General features: G+C 42.0%; 2 long non-coding RNA genes across 2 annotated transcripts; one reads left to right on the top strand and one right to left on the bottom strand.

The window, feature by feature from the left end:
• Window positions 1-130: 130 nt before the first annotated feature.
• LOC309495708 lies at window positions 131-26,251 on the bottom strand. Its single transcript, XR_014204800.1, has 6 exons — window positions 25,958-26,251; window positions 19,061-19,198; window positions 15,092-15,285; window positions 14,886-15,008; window positions 14,588-14,777; window positions 131-248 (listed from the first exon to the last, which is right to left on the bottom strand). It is a non-coding gene; the product is annotated as an uncharacterized lncRNA (long non-coding RNA).
• Window positions 16,788-19,164, top strand: LOC309495715. Its single transcript, XR_014204806.1, has 2 exons — window positions 16,788-18,558; window positions 19,085-19,164. It is a non-coding gene; the product is annotated as an uncharacterized lncRNA (long non-coding RNA).
• Window positions 26,252-26,922: the final 671 nt, after the last annotated feature.

The raw sequence follows: 26,922 nt of genomic DNA, 5'->3' as shown, positions 1-26,922 counted from the left end.
ACATTTATTTTTTTGAAAACTTGTGTGTTTTTTGTAGAATTGTAATGTTTGTTTGATCTCAATAACATTGCTCACTTAAATATCAGCTCCTACCTGAGGCCCTGATGGAATTAAAATACAATTCCAAGTGGTCTTGGCTAAAGCGGTATGTGCACACATACACACACATACGCTGTCCCTCAAGCAGCTCTGGTATCATCATGGTGAACGAGTCAATGTTGATGACAAAACCAGTCACAGATAGATACCTTTAAAATAAAGAAAAGAAACTTCAATATTCCAACACTGACTATACAAAACCATAAACTTAGTCTGTTAACATTTACTTTATATATGTTATCATTGTATTATTTGAACTGGGACATTCAAGGTAAGTGAGACAAATTAAAGGGAAAATGATCTAAATGCAAATGTCAGGTCAGAGTGAGTCTAATTAGTGACTGGCTCCTGCCCCCCCTCTGCCCCAACAATCCTCCTCCTTTTAGTCCGACAGAGAGTGCGATGAGAACTTCATTCAGTTTACGGTCACAGAGGAGAGAAAAAACTAGAAAATATTCACATTTAACAAGCTGGAATCAAAGAATTTTTCTTAATCTTAATTTTTTTTATCAAACTGACTAATCAATATCAAAATAGTTGGCGATTAATTTAATTAAACTAATCGATGATCTTTGCAGCTCTAATGCAGTGCATGTGTAATCTCTTTACTCATTTATCCAAGTTTTCCCTTTAATTTCTCACCTATCTGTGCATGTCAAATGGATGCAACGTGACCTTGTTGAGAACATTTGTAAAAAAAAGTCAGAAGAACACTGAGTAGAAGCAAAGAGAAAGATAGCAATGCGGTAGACCTATGATGTGGAATGATGGAAATAACCTCTCAATACATTACCCAACATTTTCTCTGCAATGAAGTCCACATATTTTTTAAGTAAACACTTCGCTAAAGGAACCAAACAACACTGGAACAGCAAGCGGACGTTTAGCAAGCAAACACAACGTCAAAGGAAAGGATATGAACCAAAAACTTGATCAAGATGTTTTAAAGAGTAAATCTGTAAGTGATTGCTTTGGGTCAAAGACCATAGTTTGTAACAAATCCAGACTCTCCATCTACTCTATGGTTGTATTGTTACTCTTTAAAACTCTTGTTCTCTTACTTCTTATAATGCAAGTGAAGGTAAATACCTGGGCCCGTATTCATAAAGAATCTTAATGCAAAGAGTAGCTCCTAGTGACACAATTCTAAGAAAATTCTTAGAAATGTGGGCGTTTACTCTTAAAATTAAAGAAAAAATCCTAGTAAAGAAAAAAGTAATTCAGAAAGCATCTAAACCCTTAAAAGAGCTCTTAAGGTCAAAATTGATAGGAGCACGGACGAGGACTTTTAAGAGGCTTAAGAGTTTCTTTAGCAGAGGAGAAAATGGCAGAAAGACGAAGAGGGAGAAGAAATGTGTTGCAGACAATGAATAACAGTGAGTTAATAAGACGCTATAGATGAGATCGTGCAGGGATCATGTTTGTGACTGATCTTATTAGAGACACGCTAACATCTCCGACACAGCACAGAAATGAAAGTAATCACTACATTACGATATTTGGCAACTGGGAAAATTCCATGTTTGATACATTAAAACCAACATTCAAACCACCACTTAAATAGACATGCCAGCAATCAGTGTAACTGGAAAGAGTGGAACAATTTTTATCATTCTAAGCCAAGCAAATACCTTATAGGAAATTAACAGCATGCATGATACATTATTACCATACCATGGTACATAAAAATAAAAAGGATTTATATACACATATATAATGTGTGTGTGTGTGTGTGAGAACGGTCAAATAGGAAAAATTACGCATGTAATTTCAAAGTGAAGGCTTAGAATAGACCCTATACTTAAAATCACTTTTTTTTCCCTTCTTGGACAACCAACCAATCACAGTCTTCAAAAGATTGTGTCATACATAGCAACGGGGTCAACCCCGCCTCCTTACTAAGATGAAAGTTTTTGTCTTTTCCTTACTCAGAGTTGCTCTCAGATCGGTCCCGAATTGCTCTTAAGCTAAGACTCCTACGTAAAAGTTTTTAAGCTAAATTAAGAGTTTTCTGAGAGGATTCTTAGAATCTTTCTGAATACGGGCCCTGGTATGCTAATGTGTTGGGGGCAATGAGAAGCTTGGCTACCTCAATACTGCTTGTGCTAGATTTGGCAATGTTTTCTTCTTAAATACTGACATCCTATTAATAGTGTATTTACTCTGTTTATATTACCCAGGTTAATGTTAAGATTAATATATATTAATAATTTAAAAAAAATAACTAATTATTAATCATATAATTGTAGCGCCCCCTAGCGTGTCTAGCTATTAGTGTGGAGTGCGCTCCCCGAATTCCTATGTGGTGAGAGATCTCTCTCTCTAATATTAATTAATGCTCTACTGTAATTCCCTAATTATTTAATTACTTGTTAGCATTTACCTTAATGCCAAATGGCAATAAAGTGTCTTTATAGCTAAATGAAAGTGAAACACTAATTGTATGCAGCTATCTCAAGTGCTTGGTTAAATAAGCATTAACTTTTTAAATTACATTAATATTCTACCCGTTTTAAATGGCTATCAATACTATAAGTGCAATAAGCATCAACTGAAATGTCACTTAGGCTAGCTTAATCAGCATTAATAAACACTTTCACTTTAAACCAGGCTACTGTAAACTCAATAATATTAGCTTGCTTTAAGTATCAAAACTAGATGTACCGCATCGCGGTACAAAATATGACCGCCGCTCAGGCCTGCACTGGCTTTCCACAAAAATAAATGACGTGGAGTAATTTGGCTGTATTGCGTGTTTATGTATATACCTAAAAAAAGTAATAGTATGTGTATGTCTGTCTGTCTGTGTGTGTGTGTGTGTGTGTGTGTGTGTATGTGTGTGTGAGGTGGCCCCCGGGGACCAAACGAAATTTTTCCGTAGAAGTCTAGTGGGGCTACATGCCCACCAAATTTCATGTTCCCCGGTGTTTCGGTGTCCCTGGTATCGTTGACGAAAAATTTACGGGGGCCCCAGCGCGGGGGGGGAAGTGGCCCCCGGGGACCAAACGAAATTTTTCCGTAAAAGTCTAGTAGACCAACATACCATAAAAATTTCTTCATCCTCGGTGCCACGGTTCAGGTAGTTATTTAGGAAAAACTGCATTTTTTTGGTTTTGGGGGGGCCCAGCGCGGGGGGGAGTGGCCCCCGGGGACCAAACGAATTTTTTCCGTAGAAGTGTAGTGGGGCTACATGCCCACCAAATTTCATGTTCCCCGGTGCTTCGGTGTCCCTGGTATCGTTGACGAAAAATTTACGGGGGCCCCAGCGCGGGGGGGGAAGTGGCCTCCGGGGACCAAACGAAATTTTTCCGTAAAAGTCTAGAATACCAACATACCATAAAAATTTCTTCATCCTCGGTGCCACGGTTCAGGTAGTTATTTAGGAAAAACTGCATTTTTTTGGGTTTGGGGGGGCCCAGCGCGGGGGGGGAGTGGCCCCCGGGGACCAAACAAAATTTTTCCTTAGAAGTCTAGTGGGGCTACATGCCCACCAAATTTCATGTTCCCCGGTGTTTCGGTGTCCCTGGTATGGTTGACGAAAAATTTACGGGGGCCCCAGCGCGGGGGGGGGGGGGGGGGGAAGTGGCCCCCGGGGACCAAATTAAATTTTTCCGTAAAAGTCTAGTAGACCAACATACCACAAAAATTTCTTCATCCTCGGTGCCACGGTTCAGGTAGTTATTTAGGAAAAACTGCATTTTTTGGGGTTTGGGGGGGCCCAGCGTGGGGGGGGGAGTGGCCCCCGGGGACCAAACGAAATTTTTCCTTAGAAGTCTAGTGGGGCTACATGCCCACCAAATTTCATGTTCCCCGGTGTTTCGGTGTCCCTGGTATCGTTGACGAAAAATTTACGGGGGCCCCAGCGCGGGGGGGGAAGTGGCCCCCGCGGACCAAACGAAATTTTTCCGTAAAAGTCTAGAATACCAACATACCATAAAAATGTCTTCATCCTCGGTGCCACGGTTCAGGTAGTTATTTAGGAAAAACTGCATTTTTTTGGGTTTGGGGGGGCCCAGCGCGGGGGGGGAGTGGCCCCCGGGGACCAAACGAAATTTTTCCTTAGAAATCTAGTGGGGCTACATGCCCACCAAATTTCATGTTCCCCGGTGTTTCGGTGTCCCTGGTATGGTTGACGAAAAATTTACGGGGGCCCCAGCGCGGGGGGGGGAAGTGGCCCCCGGGGACCAAATGAAATTTTTCCGTAAAAGTCTAGTAGACCAACATACCACAAAAATTTCTTCATCCTCGGTGCCACGGTTCAGGTAGTTATTTAGGAAAAACTGAATTTTTGGGGGTTTGGGGGGGCCCAGCGCGGGGGGGGAGTGGCCCCCGGGGACCAAACGAAATTTTTCCTTAGAAGTCTAGTGGGGCTACATGCCCACCAAATTTCATGTTCCCCGGTGTTTCGGTGTCCCTGGTATCGTTGACGAAAAATTTACGGGGGCCCCAGCGCGGGGGGGGAAGTGGCCCCCGCGGACCAAACGAAATTTTTCCGTAAAAGTCTAGAATACCAACATACCATAAAAATTTCTTCATCCTCGGTGCCACGGTTCAGGTAGTTATTTAGGAAAAACTGCATTTTTTTGGGTTTGGGGGGGCCCAGCGCGGGGGGGGGAGTGGCCCCCGGGGACCAAACGAAATTTTTCCTTAGAAATCTAGTGGGGCTACATGCCCACCAAATTTCATGTTCCCCGGTGTTTCGGTGTCCCTGGTATGGTTGACGAAAAATTTACGGGGGCCCCAGCGCGGGGGGGGGAAGTGGCCCCCGGGGACCAAATGAAATTTTTCCGTAAAAGTCTAGTAGACCAACATACCACAAAAATTTCTTCATCCTCGGTGCCACGGTTCAGGTAGTTATTTAGGAAAAACTGCATTTTTTGGGGTTTGGGGGGGCCCAGCGCGGGGGGGGAGTGGCCCCCGGGGACCAAACGAAATTTTTCCTTAGAAGTCTAGTGGGGCTACATGCCCACCAAATTTCATGTTCCCCGGTGTTTCGGTGTCCCTGGTATCGTTGACGAAAAATTTACGGGGGCCCCAGCGCGGGGGGGGAAGTGGCCCCCGCGGACCAAACGAAATTTTTCCGTAAAAGTCTAGAATACCAACATACCATAAAAATTTCTTCATCCTCGGTGCCACGGTTCAGGTAGTTATTTAGGAAAAACTGCATTTTTTTGGGTTTGGGGGGGCCCAGCGCGGGGGGGGAGTGGCCCCCGGGGACCAAACGAAATTTTTCCTTAGAAATCTAGTGGGGCTACATGCCCACCAAATTTCATGTTCCCCGGTGTTTCGGTGTCCCTGGTATGGTTGACGAAAAATTTACGGGGGCCCCAGCGTGGGGGGGGGAAGTGGCCCCCGGGGACCAAATGAAATTTTTCCGTAAAAGTCTAGTAGACCAACATACCACAAAAATTTCTTCATCCTCGGTGCCACGGTTCAGGTAGTTATTTAGGAAAAACTGCATTTTGGGGGGTTTGGGGGGGCCCAGCGCGGGGGGGGAGTGGCCCCCGGGGACCAAACGAAATTTTTCCTTAGAAGTTTAGTGGGGCTACATGCCCACCAAATTTCATGTTCCCCGGTGCTTCGGTGTCCCTGGTATCGTTGACGAAAAATTCAGTAAGGTGACGAAAAAAAAAAAAAAAAAAAACTTTGACAATCCCTATATGACCGCTTTCGGCGGTCATAATTATCAATATCATAAACCCAGTGTAATGAAAATCTTCAACAGAAATACGTTTAAACTATTTACTGAAAAAAATATAGTATTTACATATATACAGTTCAAATATCAAAAGTGCAATTCAAATGAAACACAGTTCAGTCAAATGACAAATTCTACAAAAACACTCAATTCCCCAAAATTAAAGCTAAGCCGGCAAATGACTAAATGGCCACTCAATGAAATAAAATAAATACCCAGACAGTCAGAGGAGGACACGTTGCAGGCCTGTAGCGTGGTTTGGGAGCGGAGAGACCTTAAACACAATGGTCGCTTAGCAAAAAAAAAAAAACTCACTGCTGTCGTTGTGCTGGTCGTTGTCGTCGTCCACGCCGCGGCTTAGTCAAAATGTCTGTAACTCACTCTTCGTGCAGTATACAATTACATTTCATTTACCATCACACGCATTAAACTTGGTGTTTTACCAATTTTTCACGTGGCAGTCACAGCGCAGTTCTCACTCATGTGTCTCTCTCCTTCTCCCTCCTGTCGTTTTTTCAACGTTATCTTCCTGCTTCCTCGCGACCTCTCACCCTGACCCCTGATTGGATCTTTCTTCTAGGTAAGTGAATTTTAACTAACTTATTTTTTAACACACATAAACATTATTTAAACATTTTTAACAACATGAAATGTTGGTTTTAGGAAATACCCAAAATTTCCCATAGGGCTACATCCTCCCCTTACTAAATGTCTAAATGTCCTCATTAGACATAAAACATAATCCCCACATTCAACTATGTAGAGTAATTAACTTTTTTCCAGAACTATGAGCTCCTACTTATGAACTAAGTGGAAACCTAGTGTTTTCCTAGTTTAATAATTACTCCTCTATGAACTATGGTAAGTGGTTGCTCACTTGCCTTTCCAGGTTCATCATAGGTAAGTCTCAATACAGGTTTTATTCGTCTTTTCTCAGTTATGCTTGGTCTAAGTACTCTATTAACTTTTGTTTTAGAGCTCAGTTTTTCTTTAGGTGCGTAGACAGAATTTCTTCCAGCTTCCAGGTCTGTTCCGGAATCATAAGGATTCGAATCGGTCACCGCTTGACCTTCTTCGTCGTCTTCTATGTTGGACTCTAGCTCTTCTGCTGACTGCACCGGATTTGGTTCTTCATACTGTGAACGCACTGAGACTCCATCGGACACTTCTCTCTTCTTCAGTAGACGTTCCACGTACTCCCGGTATGGTCTACTGGAATGGTCACACTCCACATCAGATGAGGAATCCGTCATCTCTGGGACTTCTTCTCTTTGACTCATGATTGGCTGTCTTTGTCTTGTTCGGGTTGAACGTGTTCTGGGTCTCACAGGGGTTTCTTCACACGCTTGCTCTACTGGGATCCTCACAGCTTGCCCAATAGGTAAGATGTGGTCACGATGGATGGTTCTTACTCCGCCTCTGCCTCCCTCAGGTCTCACACGGAATACAGGTAAGTTCGGCATCTTTCCTACCACTACATGGGGTATGGAACTCCATCGGCTTTCCAGCTTGTGCTTCCCTTTGAGTCCTAGATTCTTTAGAAGAACACGGTCTCCTTCCTGTATGTTCTGAAAACTGACCTTTTGATCATAGGCTCTCTTGTTCCTCAAGTGAGTCTTGTCAGCAGCTTGACTAGCCAGTTGATAGGCTCTTTGCAGGTCACGTTTCAAGCTTTCAACGTACTGGAAATGGTTCCTCTCCTCCGTTCCATCTTTTGACGTTTCAAAGCACAAGTCTACAGGTAGTCTAGCTTCCCTACTGAACATTAAGTAGTAAGGAGAGTATCCCGTCGCATCACTTTTTGTGCTGTTGTACGCATGCACTAATGAGGCTACATGCTGACCCCAGGACCTCTTCTTCTCTTGGCCTAACGTAGCCAGCATAGAGAGCAGTGTACGGTTGAACCGCTCCGGCTGGGGGTCCCCCTGAGGGTGATACGGAGTCGTTCGTGATTTCCGTATTCCCAAGGTGGTCAGCAGTTCTCTTATCAGTCTTGACTCAAAATCTCTTCCCTGATCAGAATGAATCCTAACAGGTAAGCCATAGTGAACGAAATACTTTTCGACTAGGATCTTAGCTACTGTCAGGGCTTTCTGATTCTTTGCAGGAAAGGCTTGTGCATATCTGGTATAGTGATCGGTCACCACCAGGACGTTACTAATGCCTCTGGAATCGGGTTCCATTGACAAAAAGTCAATACACACAAGGTCCATAGGACCACTGCTGGTGATTTGGTGTAGGGAAGCGGCTTTCTTGGCAGGTGTTTTACGAGTGATGCACAGTCCACAATTCCGCACATATTCCTCTGTATCATGAGCCATTTTGGGCCAGTAGAATCTTGCTCTTAGGAGTTGAGTTACCCTCTCCACACCTAAGTGGCCCATGTCGTCATGAAGAGAGTGCAACACCACTTCTCTGAACTCAGCAGGCAGCACAAGCTGTAGTGCCTCCTCTGCAGCTTTCTTGCTTGCTCTGTACAGAAGTCCATCTCTCATCACAAGTCTGCCAACTTCCCTCTTCATCAGTAGCATCTCTGGGTCTAAGTCTTTGTTGCTAGGCCAGACTCCCTGTTTCAGTGCCTCAATCACACATCTGATCACAGCATCCCTCTTCTGGGCAGTCATCAAGTCCACTTTTGATAGTTGCTCCAGTGAGCTGAGATGTGTAACTGAGATGGAAAGGCATACACTTCCGGAATACAGGCTGGCGAAGCTCCTATTTGTTCCACATATCTGGGGGACGAATTTGGGGATACATTCACTTCCACCCGCCGACATATGGACTTCACTATGTTCTGAGACATGCCATCCCCCTCCCCGTCTTCAGGCAAGTTGCGAGACAGCAAGTCAGCGTCAATGTTTGCCTTCCCAGGCCTATACTTTACGTCGAAGTCATAGGTGGCCAGGGCTGCAAGCCAACGATGACCTGTCGCATTGAGTTTGGCCGTGGTAAGTACATAAGTCAAAGGGTTATTGTCGGTGCATACGGTGAACTTGGCTCCATAGAGGTAGTCGTGAAATTTATCAACGACAGCCCATCGCTGTTCAGGAGAGCTCAACTTTCTGCTGGCGAATGCCACCGGTCTTAATCCTTCTGGATGTTCCTGATAGAGTACGGCACCAAGCCCTTTGAAACTTGTGTCTGTGTGCAGGACATATGGCTTATTAGCATCAGCAAATGCCAGTACAGGCACATTGAGCAGACACTGAATGATATGGTTGAATGCATCCGTGCAAGACTAATCCCATCGGTCGCTGAATGGTTCTGTGTCTTTAAAATACGTCTTGGTCTTGTCTGGAGCTTGCTTCCTTCCACGCTGGGTGGGTGCATAGCCCTTTGTCAGTTCTGTGAGGGGCCTAACGATCGCAGAGTAGTTTGCTATAAAGCGTCGATAATACCCACAGAAACCTAAAAAAGACCGCAGTGACTTAAGGTCTGTGGGCTTAGGCCACCTAGCGACTGCTTCTAGCTTTTCAGGGTCAGTAGCAACACCATCCGCGGACACTATGTGACCCACATACTTAACCCTGGGTTGACAAAATTGGCACTTGTCAAGGGAGAGTTTTAGCCCTACCTCTTCCAGCCTATCTAATACTCGCAGGAGGCGTTCTTCGTGTTCTTCTAATGAACGTCCAAAGACTATGAGATCATCCAAATAAACTAACACCTGAAGGAGATTCATATCGCCGACAGCTTTCTCCATAAGTCTTTGGAACGTGGCAGGCGCTCCTGTTATGCCTTGGGGCATCCTTTCAAATTGGAAAAATCCCAGGGGACAAATGAAGGCGGTTTTTTCTTTGTCCTCCTCTGCCATGGCGATCTGGTAGTAGCCACTACGTAAATCAAGGACAGAAAACCATTTGCTCCCAGTTAAACAATCTAACGCATCGTCTATGCGAGGAGTCGTGTACTGGTCTGGAATTGTACGACTATTAAGGGTCCTATAGTCAATGCACATTCTGATACGCCCAGTCTTCTTTCTGGCTATCACAATTGGTGATGCATACTGGCTACGTGACTCCTTAATTATACCAGCCTTTAACAACTCTTGCAAATGCTGACGAACATCATCAATATCTGCTGGAGCTAAACGTCTTGAACGTTCTCTGAATGGCTTTGCGTCAGTCATCCTAATATGGTGTTCCACATCCTTTGCCAGGCCGACATCCCACTCATGCAATGAGAATACGCTTGCACGCTCACATAACTTTTGACGGAGTCGCGCTTTCCATTGTGGTGGTATGGGCGAGTCGCCAAACTGGATCAGTTGAGGGTCTAACTCTGTTGGTACAGTCACTGCCTCAGTTTCAACTTTCAGACATGGAACGACTGGATCAGCGTGACACAGCTGGCCTAAGACAGTTCCAACTGGAATGACTGTGTCCTTCATGGACTCATTCTGGATAAGGACAGTGAGTTGATCATCCACTGCAGTACCATGCACAACCATAGGCTGCAGCAGTACTCCGGATGGTAATGGGGCGGTGGGTGATGCCTCAACCATCAACAGGTCGTTACCCAGAGGCCTCTTCAACTCCACTTCACAGATGGCACAGCATTCACCACCAGGAGATAAGGTTAGTGATCCTGGACCCATCCACTTCACACATGCCATTTCATCCTCTTCACCCTCAATGGTTGGTTGGTCTGTGTGAACAATGGAGTTCTTTGCCTTTATGCCAAGAGTCTGGGCAATGTCCACTCCTGTGGTCTCTCGGCAGAGCATGGACAGTCTCTGGAACAGGTTTGCATTGGTGCCTATGATCACAGGGGTCTTTTCAGGACTTTGTGGACTTGGGCAAATCAGAGCAAGAACGGAAAGTGTCTCCTTGGCACCTGTGACCTTCTCTGGAAATTCCATATCCACCACAACATATCCAAGGTAGGGGTAACTGGCGTCGCTTAAACCCCATATCGCCAACCCTGACACTGGCTGGATTGGGACATCAGGTAAGTTGTGTTTGTACCAGGTCTCGAAGATAATCGTGATTTGAGAGCCGCTATCAAGAAGTGCATCGCAGAGCTGGCCATTTATCTTCACTGGAATGATTGAACAGGGGCCGATCAGTCCTTGAGGAATGCCTCTTTCAAGTGTGGTTACTTCACTTTTCTTAGCTGAGCACACTGTGTGACGACTGCCTGATGCTTGAGAAGATGGATCACCTTGTTTAGCTTTCTTTAGAGCTTGTATAAGCTTTTGAATCACTTTGGCCTGATTCTCTGCATTCTGGCATTTGGCAGAGTAATGGCCGTTTTCACCACAGCGATAACAAAAGTTCCCATCTGAGTCGTTTGGTGGTTGCTTTCTATTATCACTATGGGCTTGTCTTGATGGCTCTACTCGAAGAACTGAAGTAGGGGATTCAGATACTTTAAGCTTATGGCCTGCCATTTGCTTTTGCAGGTTTTTCACTTGTTTTCTTAAAACAGCTACTTCACTATCACCACCTGTCTCTGGGGTGGGCATGTTTGTCATTGACACCAGTCCTTTGCTATCTGCTACCACCTGGCTAGGCAAAGTACTCAGGGCAGTGAACATTGACTTGAGTTCTTGAATTTCTGTTCTCAAACGCTCAACATCATCCTGTCTACTGTCTGTAGCAGGGTTTGTGTGAACTCTCTGGACAGAGGTGTTCAGCTTCATCCTTGATGACTCGTACTCTTCTTCACTTCTGATCTCACTCAGCAGTTCCAAGAATGATGGAGGGTTTTCCTTCCTTTCCCTGAGTTTGAGATGGACAAGCATCATATCGGAGTGGACAGCACCTCTCAGCAGCTGCTCCACTCGAGCACGGTCAGCACGGCCTGTAGGGAGACCTCCGCGACGAACTACTTTGGTCAACGACAACTCTACGCGCCTCAGAAAGTCAGACAACTTTTCCTTTGGCTGCTGCTGTAGCAACCTAAAGGCAAAATACAGGTCTTCCCCTGTCTCAGCAGACCCAAAAGCACTCTCAATGGCTTCTAAGCACAGAGCAGGACTAACCTCTGGATCAGTAGTCCGCACAGCCTTTACGACAGCTAACGCAGGACCTTTCAGACTTTCCATGATACGTCGTCGTTTCTCCTTAGTGGAACACTCGCTCTCCTCGACCATCAGGCGTGCATGTTCTAACCAATGCTCAAGAGACTCTTCTCCAACAGGAGTTGGCAAAGTACCGGAGAACACTCTCAGACGACGGTAACTGCTGTTCTCACCTGATGGTTTCCCCATCTTATCCAACAAATCACCTACTGCACGAATAATAGACTCTGCCGAGCCACCCTCTGGCGGTTCTCCCAACAAACTCTTTAACGGGGTCGGAGGAGCAGGACTTTCCGAAGCAATAACAATCATCCATTTTTTCGTCTTGCCCTCTGGCAACAGTTCAGGAGGGACTTTGGTGGGGTCCACAGTCTCTTTACACTCGCATAGCACTCTGTGACTATCCAGCTTCAGACTAACTGTCCTTCCTCTCACCCGCACTCGGCCTAAGGCTTTGATAGTTCCTAGGGCTTCTTCAATCTGGGCATTCGCAACGTCTTCTGGAATCAGTACCATGAGGGAATGGGCATCATCCAACTCTTCTCTTCTGCACCAGTCTTTGAGCTCTTGAGCTAATTCTGCCGTGCTACAATTAGCCTCCATTTTCTTTTAGGTTTTTAGCTTAAATAAACTATTTGAATTATTTTTCTTGGAGAACAAATTTCAGGCTAATTGTTAACAGATATTAACTTAAGTTAGCATAGATTTTTAGCTTCTCAGTAAACTATGACTTAATTTATTTATTTTTTAGAAACTAACAAAAATTTAACTGCTACTGCTAACGGCTATTAGCATCAAATTACAAGTTAGTTAATTGCATTAATTAACATCCCGGACGAGCCCCCATTTTATGTAGCGCCCCCTAGCGTGTCTAGCTATTAGTGTGGAGTGCGCTCCCCGAATTCCTATGTGGTGAGAGATCTCTCTCTCTAATATTAATTAATGCTCTACTGTAATTCCCTAATTATTAGTTACTTGTTAACATTTACCTTAATGCCAAATGGCAATAAAGTGTCTTTATAGCTAAATGAAAGTGAAACACTAATTGTATGCAGCTATCTCAAGTGCTTGGTTAAATAAGCATTAACTTTTTAAATTACATTAATATTCTACCCGTTTTAAATGGCTATCAATACTATAAGTGCAATAAGCATCAACTGAAATGTCACTTAGGCTAGCTTAATCAGCATTAATAAACACTTTCACTTTAAACCAGGCTACTGTAAACTCAATAATATTAGCTTGCTTTAAGTATCAAAATTATCAATATCATAAACCCAGTGTAATGAAAATCTTCAACAGAAATACGTTTAAACTATTTACTGAAAAAAATATAGTATTTACATATATACAGTTCAAATATCAAAAGTGCAATTCAAATGAAACACAGTTCAGTCAAATGACAAATTCTACAAAAACACTCAATTCCCCAAAATTAAAGCTAAGCCGGCAAATGACTAAGTGGCCACTCAATGAAATAAAATAAATACCCAGACAGTCAGAGGAGGACACGTTGCAGGCCTGTAGCGTGGTTTGGGAGCGGAGAGACCTTAAACACAATGGTCGCTTAGCAAAAAAAAAACTCACTGCTGTCGTTGTGCTGGTCGTTGTCGTCGTCCACGCCGCGGCAACGCGGTGCTGGCGATGCTGGTGGTTGAAGACGTCGTCCGACAGCTAAGCAGGGAATGGCTCTGGAGATAAGTGTTTTTTCAGACGATGCTCAAAAGGGCAACCGAGCAGGCTACTCACTGGCATAGTCTTTGTAGCTGAATCGTGCTGACTAGCCGTCCACTCTTTCTCCTCATTGGAAACTCTAACCGAGTCCTTCACAACCATTAACTATTACACTGTAAACTTAGTCAAAATGTCTGTAACTCACTCTTCGTGCAGTATACAATTACATTTCATTTACCATCACACGCATTAAACTTGGTGTTTTACCAATTTTTCACGTGGCAGTCACAGCGCAGTTCTCACTCATGTGTCTCTCTCCTTCTCCCTCCTGTCGTTTTTTCAACGTTATCTTCCTGCTTCCTCGCGACCTCTCACCCTAACCCCTGATTGGATCTTTCTTCTAGGTAAGTGAATTTTAACTAACTTATTTTTTAACACACATAAACATTATTTAAACATTTTTAACAACATGAAATGTACATTTTAAAGAAAATAACCAAAATTAAAATAATGGTTTTAGGAAATACCCAAAATTTCCCATAGGGCTACATCATTAATATATATTTTCCCTTGCACTAACTGGTACTATTAGATTCTACTTTTACATAATGCTCAGACTTGAGGATAGCATCTTTAATTAGTATAACTAATGCAAAGTATACAATGATACACTCCTAAGGTATTTACCTTACTTGTGGGAAACAAAAACTAAACTAAACAAAAAAACCTCTTTGAGCGATGAAGTGGATCAGCCTCAACTTGGTCAAGTAAGCTCGGGCTTCAGTCATAAAACCTAACGTGTCTTCCCAGTTACGGAAACCTAGTGGAGCCTTGAAGCCTCCCGCACGTGGGTTTTTGCTGTTCATAACGTCGAACAATCTGTCCATCACCTTTAACACAAATATTCCTCATTAGCAACACAAACTTGAGAGGTGCAATACAGCAAATCAACTTAACTTGTTGCTGCGCGGCACACAGCTGCAGGTTAAAAATTGTAGCTGTACCGATAAAATTGGTCGCACTCTAGAGCCCTGTACAAAATAATAAATGCTACACATGCAAAAGAGAGAGGGAGAATCGAGTCAGCCAACCAGAGTAGAAATTCAGCTTTTGCTCCAGTTCCTCCGTCAGCATCTTGATATTTTTTAAATCCTCCAACAAGGAGCCCACTGTCTTCTTCTTTCTTCTATCCCTGTCCTTCGCTTTTCTCAAGTCCCACCGTAACACCGACACAGCCAACTTCTCTTTTGCTTTAACTGGGTCAAAGGCATACTGATGATCCTGAAAAATATTTACAAACTCAGTAACTTCAATCATGTATCCTAACTTCTGAAAATGTCACTGTTACATCCACCAAGCATCCAAAGGTGTTTAAATCATTTCACTTACTAAGACAGACTGATCAAAGAGGTCTGGTCTTACAAACCCCCTGACAGGTGTGTTGGACCATGGGTGTGGAGATTCTTCAGTTGCTTTGTTTGACGTTCTGCTTAACCTGGATGAACTAGGCTGCTGGAGAAAAGGGAAATTGTTTGAGCTTATAGGAACACGTAATCAATTACAAAATGTTGTTAAAAAAAATTGCTGTGACAAACTTTTGAAAGATGATCAGGAAAATTAAAAATGGATAGGGTCGCTCCTTGCCGTAAACGGATGATCTGTCCAGTCCTGTCAAAATCTTCAAGGCCGGAAATGACAGCTGCACAGTAAGGTGCGGTCTTTTGGCTCGAAGCCCTCTCTCCTGAGTGCTATTGTACATGACTGACGTCTCCGTTTATCACTTGGGAATCTACAAACAAAACAAATCCATAAGTCCATAGTATTTTTAGTGTACTTCAAGGGACATAGCCAAGTGAGAGCAGAGTAAAGGGCCTGGCTTTTTTCCCGTCACGTCGTAGCTCATCAGATACAATCGGGGTAAACAGCCAGAACCAGTATGTTTGGATAAACTTGTTCAGGTGGACGTTTTAACTTAAGACTCATCTCCGTTAGCCAAGAATGCTGACTGAAGTTAGCGTAGCATGCTAGCTGGAAATAGACGGAGACTGAACTCGGCCACACAGCGCCAGTCGGAGAAACTATTGAATAGAGACCAAAACAACTGTCCACATTTCCAACATCTTACGATCATATTACATTTATATAAATACATTCTGTTCATTGTCGGTTTTCCTAACTGTCAAAAACTAAGGGTAACTAGCTAGCTAACTAGCATGGATTAGCTGCGGTTGTTAACCAAGGACTGACAACCAACGTAACCAGAAATATAATTTTGTATCATTCAATATCATAAAACACATTCTCACTTGTGAAATGTAATCCCTTGCTGTCTGGTCGTTCGTGTTGTTGTGAAATATGCAATTATTCTATTCTAATTATGCCTTTTGGTATATGAAGTACTTATGCATCATAGTAAACCACAGTTGTAACTGTATTAAAAAGTGGTTTTATAATGAAAGGTACCATAAGTTGTTGTTAAACAATTTATTAAGAAAGTGTTATATACTGTAAGACACTTGTAATAATCATTGTAACCATATATTGAGAAAATGGTTCATAAAGAAAAATACCACACTGAATGTTGAAGTCATTTAGTAAGCAAAAAAGAGAGAAATGTAACATGTATTAGAAAGCATTTTACTGAATACTAAGAGAAGGATGCAAATATTACCAATTGATGTGTTGCAGACTGGACGCAGGAGAAAGCAGAGGATGAAATCCTGTAGAAAGAGGACAAAGAGACGAAGAGCTTTATATGCGAAGGTCCTAAGGGGTTTTCCAGAACTAATGACAGTTCAAGACTTTCGGATTTGACCGATTGGCTGTAAAAGACTGAATATATGCTGAGGGAGTTTCCAGGAGGGGATTTCTGAAGATGTCAAAAAGTTTGATGGACTGTAAAAAGGACTGGAGAGATAATGTCCAGGCAGACTCTGATTCATCAAGGACGGCCTCTCCGGTGTTAGATGCCTTGCCATTGCGCCTCATGAAGATAAAAGCTTGTAAATTGCCGGGGCGGGGCGGCAGTGGCTCAGTGGTTCATGTAGATTGTCTACAAACCGGAAGGTTGGTGGTTCAATCCCCGGTTCCACCTGACCAAGTGTCGAGGTGTCCTTGAGCAAGACACCTAACCCCAGCTGCTCCCGACGAGCTGGATCGCCTTGCATGGCTGACACCGCCGTCGGTGTATGAATGGGTGAATGTGAGGCAATATTGTAAAGCGCTTTGGTGGCCATTGGGTCTGTGAAAGCGCTATATAAATGCAGTCCATTTACCATTACCATTTAAATTATTTGATTTTGATTTACTTTTATTTTTATTTTATATATTAATACCTTTTATGTAAACTAGTTAATCTGTATTTAATAAAAAATGTATATAACGGAAATTATGAAGCTCGCCCGCCGACCCCAGAGGGTTGAAAGATAAAAATATGTAAATGAATGAGAAGCATTTATTTATTTGTTTTGTTTATTGATCAGAGGTTTTTGGCAATGCTTGCAATATATAGAGCTAACTTACTTTATTGATTGTTCTGTTGTGCCTTAAACAAAGTCTAGTTAGTGGTTCCCTCCCTATTAAACAGATTTATAACCAATGCTTTAGTGAGATCAAGGAAACGGTTATAGTATAGAGTGCTTGCCTTCTTAATGTCGGTATGTTGGTATGCATCAAGCTTAAGGACTTAACACTGTGCGATGTCTGTGTGAATTCTGCAAGGTTACCCACTCACACTGAACGAGTAGATCACATGCGATGTAAAGCCACAGCTCAGGATTTATGTGCTCACACGTCCACCGAGCTGCGACTTCACTGCTCACACTATACGTGTGAAATATGCGAGATAAACCCTCGTGCCGGCTAGCGCCAATAGACCATATCATGTATCCAGAGATATTGTCAAAACAAGCATCAGCTATCAATATCAAGAGGATTTAGCATTTCCAATTTATGTATTAAATTATTATTAGTATTTTTGCATTATTATTATTATTATTAAGGAAGGCCTAGGCAACTTTTATTATTAAACTGATAGGCTTTTATAATTAATTTGCCATGCAATAATTTCATAACCAACTATGAGAATAATAAAATATTACATAGAAGCTTCCTCCTTATTGAATATTATCTAAAACATTTAGGTCGATTACAATGAATGATAGGCAAATAACTAATTATTAACAGTCTATTATATGTCCGAACACTGCAATAATTAGTCATCAATAAAAATTAAAAACAGCTCTATTTCAAAAACATTGTTTAACAAATTAATAAAAGAGGCAGGGTGTAGATACATCACAGGTGGGTTGGAAGACGTGGGTAATGGTTAATCCATTATGCAACACGAACTGGAAGTAAGCACAGAATTTAAAGATCTCCCTCTTTTCGTTTTTATTTATTTATTTTATTTTTTAGCTGCAGGTGAAATGGTGAAACTTCTGTTTTGGCGCAGGCGCAGTGAGGGAAAAAACACTGAGTTTAGGGCAATCGGTTCATAGCTTTGCTTTAACTGTGTGATATAGTCACGAGGAGCGACCAACATTTCTGACATGCCAGAAATTCATCCGACCATCCGATTGCCTAGCCTGGATGCCAGCTGGACTTAGCCCCGCCCACAACATTTTTAGGTGAGGAAGTTTGGTCTGGACTTGATCCGTTGTGGAGCTATTATGCCATACATTCGTTTATCACTTTATTCAGAGACATTCGAGCATTTGTTTAAAAACTTCAGGAAGAAAGTTGTTATATTCCTTGTGAAAATTAGGTTTTCTTTTAAATGTCCTTTTAAATCTCTCCAGGTGCTTTTTGGCAATGTGTCGTCGTTGTACTGGGAAATCATCGAGTCATGCGAGCTAACAGTGATGTACGGTTCACATTGACTTTAGACAATAGCCTTCTCCTCTTAATGGACTGGTAACCCCAAAACCAAGCAAAGCTCTTACGGCGAATGGCCTTCTCCTTGGCTGTTGGTTATATCCCAGGGATCCAGTACTTTAGAGGCACGTGTGGTGATTACCAGGCCAATATCTGCTTCTGTAGTGGGACGTGATACTCCTTCCAGGTAAGGTCCTCTAGATGCTGTAGCGACAATGCCTCTAGTTTAGGGAATTTATTAGCTCAAATGAGAGGTAATATTCATAAGATATGAATATGCATATGCCGTTTACACAAATCAAATTATTCCAAATAGGGAATAGGTCAAACCTCAGCTTATATCAATAATTAACCCGATTACTCGTGGTAAATACTGATATAAGTAGAAAGAATTATATTTTAATTAGGGGAAATTTAGGTAGAGGTTAATTCTCATTTATCATGCGAACTATCCGTCCGGTAGATAGTATGGACAATTTCTGAACAGAAACCTATCGTCTCCAACACCGACAAATAATTTTCCTGTGGCCACGAGGAATGATTATTTTCGTGTTTTAGAAGACTTAGATAGTTTAATAGTAAAATCAAGGTAGAGCTGTAACTTTAGACCGCACCTTCAGGGACTTCAGTAATGATAAGTGAAATGCATGTAGTGCACTCACTTCCAAACCAGGCACCACATGACTGACCACTGGCTTTTCTTCATGTCTTAGTCCCAGCAGAATGTTGGTCCTTTTCCCCAGTCAGATCCAGCTGATTCATGAGGTCCACGACTCAAAGTGTGGCAGAGCTGCCGGGGTCCAATGTGAAGTTTGTCATGATCAGGACTGGTAAAATAATGGAACAGGAGCATAATGCATTTTGGCTGTTGTTCAGCTGAACTCACTAATAACTAGACATGTGCCGGAATTCGGTAATGCGATAAATCGCGGTAATGAATATGCACGATATTGTTATTGCGGGCACTTCAAAATACCGTGAAAAATAATAGATCAGAATTGATATTTATCGAACGCGCATTAGCTTATTTTCCATCATATATATATATATATAATAACAAGATGGCGCCGCGGATGGCTGCCTCGGTGTGGAGCTCTCCAGTTATTGTGTTGTTTTTGTTGGTTTGTTCTGCGTTTAGTCATTCTTTTCCTATCAGTTTCACCAAAGACGAACTACTGGACATTAGGAAACACACACCAGACAACTTTTTTACAGATTTTGATTACTCAGACGTTTTACTGGACATTCTCGTCGGAGGGGCAGCGGTGTTGTTCAAACGCGCGGTCAGACGCAAACGCGGGAAGCGCGCTGGCGCGCTGGTGAAACTCCGCGAGCGCGGCCTCCGCACTGCACTCCCCAGTATTCATCTTGCAAATCTCCGATCTCTTCCTAACAAAATGGACGAACTTCTTCTCCTCACCCGCACTAACAAGGATTTTTTAAACTCCGCTGCTCTGTGCTTCACTGAAACCTGGCTGAGTGAAGCCATACCGGACAACGCACTACATCTGCCGGGCTTTCAGCTGTTCCGAGCGGATCGCATCGCGGAACTAACGGGGAAAACGAGAGGTGGTGGATTGTGTTTCTACATTAAGGAAAGTTGGTGTTCAGATGTAACAACACTGAAGAAGATGTGCTCTCCTAACTTAGAGGTGCATTTCATAAACTGTAAACCTTTCTACTCGCCACGGGAGTTTTCCTCATTCATTCTCGCGAATGTTTACATTCCTCCAGACGCGTGTGTGAGCGCGGCGATACAACAGCTGGCTGAACATATAGCTGAAATGGAACAAAGGTACCCAGACTCTCTTTTAATCATTCTTGGGGATTTTAACAAAGCAAATCTCTCCCGTGAACTGCCAAAATACAGACAGCATGTTACATGTCCTACCAGAGACAGTAATATATTGGACCACTGTTACACCACGATAAAGAATGCGTATCACTCCGTCCCACGGGCAGCTTTGGGGCTCTCTGATCACTGTTTGGTTCATCTTATACCGACCTACAGGCAGAAACTGAAATCAGCTAAACCTGTAATAAGGACTGTAAAAAGATGGACCAATGAAGCAGAGCAGGATCTACAGGCCTGCTTCGATTGCACTGATTGGATTGTTTTTGAAGCTGCAGCCACCGATCTGGATGAGCTCACAGATACTGTAACATCATATATCAGTTTCTGTGAGGATACATGCATTCCTACCAGGACATTCTTATCATTCACTAATGATAAACCATGGTTTACTGGGAAACTCAAACAGCTTCGTCATGCCAAAGAGGATGCTTACAGAAGTGGGGATAAAATCTTGTATAACCAGGCCAGAAACAGACTGACAAAGGAGATCAGAGTTGCTAAAAGAAGCTACTCTGAAAAGCTGAAAACCCAGTTTTCAGCCAACGACCCGGCATCAGTCTGGAGAGGCCTGAGGAACATCACCAACTACAAATCACCATCCCCCCGATCTGTGGAGAATCAACAACTGGCTGACACTCTCAATGCATTCTATTGCAGGTTTGAGAAGCCCAGACTCACACCTCACACCCACTCTGATGTGCACTTCACACATCCACCATCACCTCCTGCAACCCCTCTCCTCCCCCCTTCTGCCATCCAACCTGAGCTTAACCCTCTGGAGTCTGAGCGCGTTCTGACATGCTCTGACAATTGTGCTTTTTTCAGTTGCTTATAAACATATTAATGGCAAAGGTGTAAATTCACTCTATATAGCACAAACAGGACTACAATAATATGTGAGCCACATGTATGTACATGTTTTCATTTTTGAGAGAATAATGTTTATGTGTGGTTATCGAAAAAACTAAAAATTAAAGTTTTTGAAATAAGGCCACAAAACACATACTAAATATGTGGCAATAAGACTTTTGACTAATGGATGTCGTCGCCTATAGTTTTTTCTTCAAAATTATGTGAAAATAGTCTTGCTTTATCGTTCACATAAAACCATACATTGATTTAAATTGATGTAAAACAGGTTTTGCTTGGAAAGCCAATATGCGAGGGGGCGTGAACGAGGAGTGGTTTACACCTTAGAATACACCCACTCTGCATAATGATGAGCCATTCACTCAGGTGTGACACAGTGACTGAGCCACAATGCAAGGACAAAAGATATATTTAGAAGAAGACTTATATTGACCATTTAAGATTTTGCTTACATCTATCTTGTAAATATGTTTTGCTATTTTATTAAAACGGTTACAATTACAACAATAATTACAATTTCAACAATATTTCAAGTGTACTCTTTCTTTGTAAAAAAAATGATTATAGGCCTACATTTTATCTATGTATTCATTAGTTTGAATATAACCAACATTGGAACAGCTAACATCTTAGTTGATGACTTTATTTTTGACAAAAATAGTATTTTATATATAGAAATTGCTAAACAAAAGCTTATTTGACGTGGCAGTATATTCTACAGTAAAAACTGTACCCAAATCTAGTCAACAAAATGTTGTCTTTCATATTTCGTCTGACTGTAACGTTGTTTTCATGAAATATTAGGGCATATTGTTAATTTGCAGTTTAATACGTTGCTTATACAAATAGCCTACATTTTATTTCAACATTCAGTAGATGTTTACTTATCTCAGTATAGCAATGCAGTTTGCTAAAACATCATCATTCATTCACACACGCAATTTAAATTTAAACTGTCTTTGCCAGCTATGGTAAACAGCGGCCATCTCTGCCGTTTATTCATTCATAAACAGAAACCCACGTGAAGAAATTCACGTGAGAAGGAAAAAACTTACTAGTATTCCTCAGCTAGGTCCTCGATATACCCGCACTTCTGAGGGACATTTTCCATTAGTATTATTCCTCACAGCGCTGCAAGACGGTGTAAACAATGATCTAAATAAACTTGTGTGTTTTCTCGAGCTGATGGGGGCGTTCACAGGATTGCCTCAGCCATTTGCGTTTGAATAGCGCGCGCTCTCCGTGGGCGGAGTCACATTACATCTGAATTAGCTGTAATGAGGTCGACTGGAATCGCTCTCTTTTAATACAGATTTCACAAGATGAGAATATTTGTTTTTTATATAAATTACTTAATTTAAAAGAAGAGAATTCAAGCTTCATGCCTGTGTGTCTGTATGTCTGTTTGACTGAGTATTCGCTGAGTTATTGTTAATTTTCGGATGCGTTTCAGAATGGACTTCACTGGCAGAGAGAAGGCAGAACTCGCTTCGTGTTTATTTTTCTTTATTTGGCAAAAAGCACAACACTTTGTTTTTATTGTGAGTGTACACAAAAATAATACACATTTAACAGAATCGATTGATGTATGAAACTCCTATGGAAAATCAAAGTCAACAAAGTATTTATGAGTTTCTTTTACACTAATAAAAAAAAAGCGAGCTGGTATCGCCGGCGATACCGTAGACCTCAGGGGGTTAAGGTCTGTGTGGAGGACGTGAGCCGAGTCTTCAAAAAACAGAAGACTAGGAAAGCTTCAGGCCCAGACGGCATCTCATCTGCTTGTCTAAAAGCCTGCGCTGACCAACTGGCCCCAGTCTTCACGCAGATCTTCAACAGATCATTGGAGCAGTGTGAAGTTCCCTGCTGCTTCAAACGCTCCACTATCATTCCGGTTCCCAAAAAACCTAAAATCACTGGACTTAATGACTACAGACCTGTCGCTCTCACGTCTGTGGTCATGAAGTCGTTTGAAAGACTGGTGTTGGCCTATCTGAAGGACATCACTGGACCCCTGCTGGATCCCTTTCAGTTTGCTTACAGAGCAAACAGGTCTGTGGATGATGCAGTCAACATGGGACTGCACTATATCCTGCAACATCTTGACAGACCTGGGACTTATGCACGGATCTTATTTGTGGACTTCAGTTCGGCCTTCAATACCATCATCCCTGATCTTCTCACAGCCAAACTGACTCAGCTCTCCATGCCATCCTCAATCTGTCAGTGGATCTCCAGCTTCCTGACGGACCGGCAGCAGCGAGTGAGACTGGGGAAGCTCACATCCAGGACCCTCACCATCAGCACTGGCGCCCCCCAAGGGTGCGTTCTCTCCCCACTGCTCTTCTCCCTGTACACTAATGACTGCACTTCTAAAGACCCCTTTGTCAAGCTCCTGAAATTTGCAGACGACACCACCGTCATCGGTCTCATCCAAAATGGTGACGAGTCTGCTTACAGACTGGGGGTTGAACAGCTGGCTGTCTGGTGCAGCTATAACAACCTTGAGCTGAACACGCTCAAAACAGTGGAGATGATTGTGGACTTCAGGAGAAAATCCCCAGCACTCCCCCCTCTCACCATCATGAACAGCACTGTGGAAGCAGTGGAGTCATTCAGGTTCCTGGGCTCTACCATCTCTCAGGACCTGAAGTGGGCAAATCACATTGACTCCATTGTGAAAAAGGCCCAGCAGAGACTGTACTTCCTTCGCCAGCTGAAGAAGTTCAATCTGCCACAGGAGCTGCTGATCCAGTTCTACTCAGCCGTCATTGAGTCTGTTTTAAGCACTTCCATCACTGTCTGGTTTGGTTCAGCTACCAAATCGGACATCAGGAGACTACAACGGACAGTCCGGACTGCAGAGAGGATTATTGGTGCCCCCTTGCCAACCCTCCAGGACCTGTACTCTTCCAGAGTGAGGAAGAGAGCAGGTAAAATCATCACAGACTCCACTCACCCTGGACACCCCCTGTTTGAACTGTTACCGTCAGGACGGCGACACAGATCACTGGCCACAAGAACATCCAGGCACAGGAACAGTTTCTTTCCACAGGCCATTTCCCTTCTGAACACTTAACATGCCCCCCAATGCATATGCCTGTAAGTGCAATACTCCCACTGTCTAGTGCAATATTCTCTAAGTCAGGTGATATTTATATTTATATTATTCATACTACTCAAAATACTGTAAATATGTTCATAATCTGTAACATGCACTAGACTCCCACTGTCTAGTGTAATATTCTCTAACTCAGGTGATATTTATATTTATATTATAATTCATACTACTCAACATACTGTAAATATGTTCATAATCTGTAAATGTTTATTCAGACTAAACCCAACTGTGACCCCTTTTTTTACTTTTTATACTATTTTTATTTTTTTTTAATATATTTTATTCTTAGAATTTGTATTACTATGTTTCTTGTTGTATTTGTATTTGTATATGTGCACTGGAAGCTTCAGTACCAAGAAAAATTCCTTGTGGGTGCAAGCACACTTGGCAATAAAGCTCTTTCTGATTCTGATTCTGATCAACCGCTTAAACAAACACTGCGTATTTCCCGCGCGAAACACGTGCGCACTCTGATGTAAACAATCCCCTCATGTAGAAGCACTGTGTGCATGCGGCGCCGTGCGCACTCTAGTCTAATGTAATGAATCCTCACATGGAGAAGAAGCATGGCGGAAGGAGGAACGCTGCCGTCGATTTATCCCCCTTCTAAAAGCAGGGCTGCCAACTCTACGCATTCAGCGTGAGACTCACGCAATTTACACTTTCACACGCTCACGCCACACATCCATTTTCTCACGCAGAGAAAAATCGGGGAGCAAAGAGGACAGAGCAGGTTACTTTTGATATGAAAAAAATGCTCTCAGGTTCTGTCCATTTTATTACGAAATTCAGACAATAAATACCGTTTTGGTGCTTGTAAATGTGACGTGACCGATCGCTGTAGCGCCTCAGTTCAAGTAAACCGATCATCTGTTACTTTTTATTTAAAGATACAGTACAACTTACCGAAAGGTATTTATGCCTCATACATAATATCGATCAATCAGTGTTATGCCATTTAATGACCAGCACGTTAGTTGACTAGAAAAAAAATAGCTATAGAGAGGAGTATTTTGCTAAATATGTGCACTATATTACATTTGTATTATATTTTTTACTTGTGTCATAATTCTTATTATAATGAAAACCAAATTATATTAATTTGTTAATTTTTAACCTTTAATAATACCAGCTGACAGGCCTCTCTGTATGTTTACAGCATTATGTGAGATATATTTTTTCTTGAGAAAAATGTACATGTAGGCTATCTACTGTAGCCTACCTAATATTTATCCGAAGAGTCAATATTGAATCAAGATTGAAATCAAATCTCAAGAATTGAATTGAAATCGTGAAAATTGTGTAAAATTCTGTTTAGTTACCAAATGTTTTGACAATCACAATTACACCTATTGTGATGCAAGTTGTTGTTTTTCTATATTCCCCCCAATCCATCCGTTTCTCTTGAGCAATTAAAATATCGTGATAATACCGTATACCGTGATAAAAGCTCAATCAATTAATCGCAGCATGAAAATTTGATACCGGCACATGTCTACTAATAACTATAACTATATATATATATATATATATATATATATATCTCACTAATAACTCAGTTCAGTGTTGATTCAGTTCTGTTGTAAAGATCATCAATTATTATATTAGTTAATTTCATCTATAAAGCAGCTTCAAAACACTGAAGAAAAAGTGTAAGTTTTTCTACAATCTACAATAACTGGTTTTGTTGAAATGAAATACATTATTTAAGATGACTTATTATAACTGAATTCAACCAACCTGAAAAACAAGGTTTTGCTGAATCATAAATGTCAGTAGATACAGTTAGCAAGGAGCAGCCAAACACTCACTCTTTTCTTCTTTGTCCTTCAGAGGTCCTGTAGCTGACAGGAATCACCACTATACTGCCCTCTACAGGTGGAGTCACAGTTAGGTTAAAACAGAAATCCCTTGTGTTATGTGACATAAACCTGACTGAATAAGGTTACAGCAGCAACATTAGAATTTACAGGTAGAAAAACCTCCTTAAAAGCAACAACTGCACATGTTCCTTTTTTACAGTGTACAGTCAAATCAATAATGTTGTTGAACACTGAGTGAAGAACATCGAACATCCCCAGATTGCGAAACACACACACACACACACACACACACACACACACACACACACACACACACACACACACACACACACACACACACACACACACACACACTTCTTACATCTGGTATTTTGCAGAACTGAGAGACGACTGCCTAGGGAGGGAAAGTGTTTGGTCAGAAGACTAAGGAACTGGTCAGTGGCAGTGCTTTACTGTAATGCAGTTTAGCCGAGGTTGCTGAATTCATTTATTTGTTACTGTACTGTAATTGACTATATGTATTGTATTGCAATTCCAATGTTTCAACTTTTCTTTTCTAGTGTTTTTCATCTACTGTAGGATCTCTTTACAGTAGTGTAATGAAAATCAATGTATTGTTGAATTCCACTGTATCTGCACCGCTCTATTAATGTAGTGTTACGACCCTTGGCTCAAGGAAACAAGGGACGCACGTAAACCAAATCATAGGCTCAAAAGTCATTTTCATTTAATTACAAAATTAGGTAACACTAAATAATAGAATGAAAACAATTAAAGAAAATAACAGTGTTTAGGTATTTATCAGCAAGATCAGTGTGTAAAGCAAGAAAGTGTAATGCAATGTTGCAGTTGAAGTGTAAATGAAAAAGGTAACAAAATACA

Source organism: Leuciscus leuciscus (genome assembly GCF_965113295.1).
Source record: "Leuciscus leuciscus genome assembly, chromosome: 3".
NCBI lineage: Eukaryota > Metazoa > Chordata > Actinopteri > Cypriniformes > Leuciscidae > Leuciscus > Leuciscus leuciscus.
This window is presented reverse-complemented; position numbering and strand designations above follow the sequence as displayed.